The following is a 5,471-nucleotide window of genomic DNA, read 5'->3' on the forward strand; positions in this document are numbered from 1 at the left end:
AAAGATCAAATTTTGACAAAATTTATCAAATTTTAATTTGAAAAATTATTTTGTAGTTAAAAATTTATAAAATGTTCAATTTTTGTATCTAAGAATTGAAAATTTAAAACAAGATTCCACGTAAGTAATTAATTCTGTTACCAAAAAATCTAAAAAATACATTTACGCAGTTTATTTTTATAGTCATTTTAAGTACAAATTTGGACGAAATTACATATTAAAAACCTAGGATAACTATTTTAGTTATTTTGTTGTGATTGTATAATATTATTCGTGGGTACTTGAAACTTCTAAAGTATACTATTATATATCTATGATAGTACCACGGTTTTTTGTTGATGTATAACACGTTATAAGTACTAATAAATATTATGATATGATTAATTTGGAATTTATTATAGGTACTAATATAATATTATGTCTTATACCTAGACTAACATACCGTCTCCGCTCAGAATCGTTTTTCTTATACAATGATATTATATCATTGAATTCAAATTTAATACCATCCATTATACAGTGACCCACTTGTAACCTACTGTACAGCAGAGCGAAATCCACTTACCCACCTTTTTTTTTTTTTGGTAGGTATAATAATATATTTATATAACCTATTAATAGGTTATATAAATATATAATACCTATAAACAGGCCTTTTTAACAGTCGTAAGTCATAACTAAAGACCGGATTTAATTGATATTGCAACTTTTTTTGCATTTAAGATAAATCAAATTTGATCAAATATGTACTCGATTTGTATTTATTGCAGTCTTTCTATTTAATTTTATGTTGCAATTTTTGCAATTTTTTGCAATTTCGTATATTTTACGTTATTAAATATCAATACGTACAAATCAATATTTCTTAACTAATTTTATAATATAAAAATAATAAAATTATTGTGGATTTTTATTATTGGTTAGATTATTCGATCTAAGAAGTATAAAGGTATAAATTAAATGAATTAAGTGAATTAATGCCGGAACTAATTACCTCCCGAACCTGTTATTATACCATATGCAGATGGGGGACTTGGTTAAATTCCGCTATGTTTTATACAGATCATTTTGAAACTTTTACAAATGTGGTTTGGCATTTTTTAAGTTACATTTATCTGACTTAATCACAAAACTCACTAATTTAGAAGAATCAAACAGCCAATTACTCAATAGTTTATATATATTTAGTGAAATTGAAAATAGATTAATAAATATTCCCGGTCCTCATGGAAAAATAATCAAAGATAAATTTACTTATGTATAGACACAAAAGATGGATTTATAACAATTAAAACTTACACTGAGGTGATAACAGGTAATTTAATTCTTAATTTAGATACAAACATAACGCCATATTTTTTGAATTTTTTTTAATTATGGGCCAATAACCAGTGTGGACTGTGGATATTGAAAGATAATTTTCTTTACATAAATATATCTTAAGTAACTGACGGTATAATTTTAAGGAACACAATTTAGAAATGTACATAATTATAAATTGTAATTCAGAAAAATAATATATTTTAATTATTAAATACTTTCAAAAACTTTTTTATTTTATAATTTATAAATGTCTATCATGTTTGTAGAAGAAAATAAATAATAATTATACATTTTGAAATATTTTAATAATACATTTTATAATGCAATTTGTACTTTTTTTTAAGCAATTAGATGATTTTATTATGCAATTATTGTATTATTATTTATTTTCATTGCAATTTTGACATATTTTTAGTGCAACTAAATCCGGTCTTTAGTCATAACTCATAACCATAGACATATTAATAAATGGACTGCGCTTTCCTCACCCCCTGTTTATCTGAATCTGAAATGTACATTGTGTGAGTGAAATAGAAACTGTTGGGGGCAATCATGAAAGAAATAATAATTATATTTCATTCATGCCATGAAATTATTGTAATTTATAGATTATAAAACTGATAAGTAGTGATAACCATCATTGATATTTTGATAAAGTCATAAATAATATCATGGAATAATTTGACTATTCAATTATTTCCCCCATGCTTGCCCCCAACAGTTTGTATCTCTCTCATCAATGTCGGTTTCATGATTTCTCTCTCTAAGCGCAGTCCATTTATTTATATGTCTATGGTTATAGCATATATCTATCATATTAGACACATGCATGTTAAATAACATCTTGTTAAATGAACTAAACTTTTAATAAGCTCATATATTTTATAATATAAACAAATCAATTGTTAATACTTTATAGAATATTCAATATTATTATATTGATGAATGTGTATGGAATAATTCATACATTTGTTTATGGAATTTAAATAATATAAATAATATGATGTTGACATGATGTATAGTATGGATTTTGTTTTCAGGTAGGAAAATTGGATGTGGGTCTAGGATTGAAACAAAAATATGTATCGTCACTAGTACAGAAGTGGTAACAAATTCAAAATGAAATCAAATGACGGCTGTGTCATCGCTCGCCCATTTCTTTTTTTAGATTGATTTCTAAATCCTTAGTCTTACCAATTAAAATATTAACAATATGTTTGTAAATTATGTAATTACTTTTAGAAATATATTATTATATACATATATTTTAAATTAGTTAAATTTTAAATATGTATTGAATCATTACAATGTGTAAAATCAGTTATTGAAAGGATGTCACTGCACTCATTTTTTTACATTAACACCTAGTATCAAAGAATCACTTTAATTGAAAATTAGTTTGATTGAGCATAAACTTACTTTCATTTTAAGACAAAAATCTAATCTAAAGCTTAACATATTGGTATTTACTCAACAGAAAGATCTAACCTGCGCTTAGATTCAAAGAGACTTACCTTATACTATTGGATAGAGAAAAATGTGTTTCTCCAAAGTGTAACTGGAAAAACAGCTGTGACCATTATATAATTAACAATTTGAATTTTAAGTTTGCGGTATAAACAACAATTTTCATTTTGTCAGCCCTGCTAAGGAATATTTGTACTTAAAAAATTGATATGTCAAGCCCTAGATAATATTGATGTCTACAATATTTTTATAGAAGGAGTTTTTGCTCTAAAATCATTCTTGAATAATATTTGACCATTCTGAATGTTTTTATCAATTTTTGTATAATTTCAGAATCAGGCAACAATCAATACTATGCATATATAGGACCTCTTCTAAATTACTTTAAAATAGTATTTACATACATTTCAATTTTTATGCAAATTTTTTAGATTGCTTACATCAAACCACATGAATAATGATTGCACCTGACATCCTTTCAATGCAAATTAGTAAGAAATTATTGAACAATGTTTGATGTTGAACATTAAATAGGCCACATAAGATTTACTTTATAACATGCGTTGTTTAGTGGTAATATAATGTATACAACTCAAATTTGTATGCATACAATCAATCTCAATGCTTTGATTTTTGAAATTATGAAATTCAAACGCAGACTTATTCTAAATTATGAAGCATTAATTTATCGAAGAATTCAATAATTTTAGTTTTATCCTTGTATATCGGTTGTTATATTTTTTTAATTTAGCATAAAATAATATAATAATTATCTGAACAGACATGTTGCAATAATATGAACCATTATATCACTAATTAAATGATACATTGACAATTTTTCATGCAATTAGTTGTTCAATTCATAAAATGATTAGTAGAGGTTATCTAATGTACATGTTGTAATATTATGTACTTTAATACGAGTTTTAATTGGTTCTGTACCTTTGTAAATATTAAAAATCAAGTTTTCAAAATGTAAATAATGTTGTTAAAATAAGGTATAAATTATAAAGTAAATATCACATTTTATTATTAAACAAATCGCCATTGATAACACTAGAATACTGCATTAGTTTCTCGTCATCAATCAAGTAATAGTTTTATTTTTACACTTTATTTGTTATTGTTTACAAAATTATACATAATATTTATGGGATAGAATAAAAAGAGTAAGTTGGTATTGTCGGTTTAAAATGCCAACTCGATATGATTCTAACTTTGTTCAATTTGTTTATTTAATATTCTGTGTATTATGTTCATAACTTCTCAAAATACTTATGTAAGCGCCACTTTAAAATGCGAATTTGGAAGATGCTATCTTAGTGCACACTTACATGGTAGTATGAAGGTACCATAAAAATTGCAAGCCTCAAGCTATCATTTAGGATCTACGTTGATCAGTCAATGAGTCACGTTCGATTATATTATTATCTTATGGCCATCCCGCCCCCTTGCGTAGCCCGTGAGACTCACTGCGTCTTGTGATCACAAATTAAAATATACTTATTATATTACACTTGTCACTTACTATATTTTAATTTGTATTTGTGATTATGAGAACAATATTTTTCAGGCAGGCAATTCACCTGCGGTAGATTGCAGACCCCTCAAGGGGCATACGTAATTACGAAGGTATTGTTTATGATGTGCATGTGTAGGTTTCCTGGACAAGTGGACAACGGTCGAAAAATTTGTCTTGGGAATACCATTTTTACTAAGGTTTATAACCTTGACCAAATATAATATAGGTACAGGTCTAAAATTATATTCAATCGTCACCATTAACAACCTTATAATAAATAAAAATATATTATTATTTAGTTTATTTTTTTGTAGGACAGCTGGATTCCAGTTTCCTACTTTTCCGGTGGATTTTCAAAAAATGTTCTTTCATACAAACCTTGTCCCGACAATTACAAATACAACAACAAAAAAAAAAACAGTAAAATCGGTCGAGCAAAAATAACAATATAGCTCATAGAAGGTTTGTAAAAACTACGTCTACCCATAGAGTACAATATTATAATAAAGACAATATATTTTATAATAGTAGTGCAACTACGGTATCGCATTAAAATCTCAGATACACTTTTTTTGAAATTGTTTGACTTATTCCGTAGGCTATTCAAAAATGTTATTTCATATTACCTATATACAAACCTTGCCTTTACAATTACGAATAGAACAAAAATTATTCAAATTGGTCGACCCGTTTTTGAGTTCGAGCGAGACTATAACGGACAGGAATTCATTATTATATATTTATAGGTATAGATAATGACTATCTTGAATGTTCAAAAAGCTGAATGTATGTGTTAATGTGTTATATTCGTAATTTATTTCCATAGAAACAAGTGGCCAACAACACCTAAATATTAATGTTTGTTGAATGTTTATAAAATATGTTATTATATAATACTAATTTAGTAAATCTTTAAGTCCAGACATTTTCAAGTTTTTAATACCTATGATTAGTTATTACATACACTTTGTCCGTCCATAATGTATACCTCATTTACAAAACAATTTGTTAAAACAATCGAACAATCAAGAATATGGTGTACAACCTCCAAAAACATTTCTCATAAAAATAATTGCGATATTGCTAAAGTAAGTTATAGTCAAACAATTATTAATAAGTCTTACAAGCTGGTGTGACGTGGTGAAGTGTTTTAATACTA

The 5,471-nt window shown here is 26.1% G+C and overlaps 1 long non-coding RNA gene across 1 annotated transcript; it reads left to right on the top strand.

Annotated features, from left to right (window-relative positions):
* Positions 1-2,325: 2,325 nt before the first annotated feature.
* Positions 2,326-4,747, top strand: LOC115034427. Its single transcript, XR_003839789.1, has 2 exons — positions 2,326-4,538; positions 4,627-4,747. It is a non-coding gene; the product is annotated as an uncharacterized LOC115034427 (long non-coding RNA).
* Positions 4,748-5,471: the final 724 nt, after the last annotated feature.

Source organism: Acyrthosiphon pisum, chromosome A3 (genome assembly GCF_005508785.2).
Source record: "Acyrthosiphon pisum isolate AL4f chromosome A3, pea_aphid_22Mar2018_4r6ur, whole genome shotgun sequence".
Taxonomy (NCBI): domain Eukaryota; kingdom Metazoa; phylum Arthropoda; class Insecta; order Hemiptera; family Aphididae; genus Acyrthosiphon; species Acyrthosiphon pisum.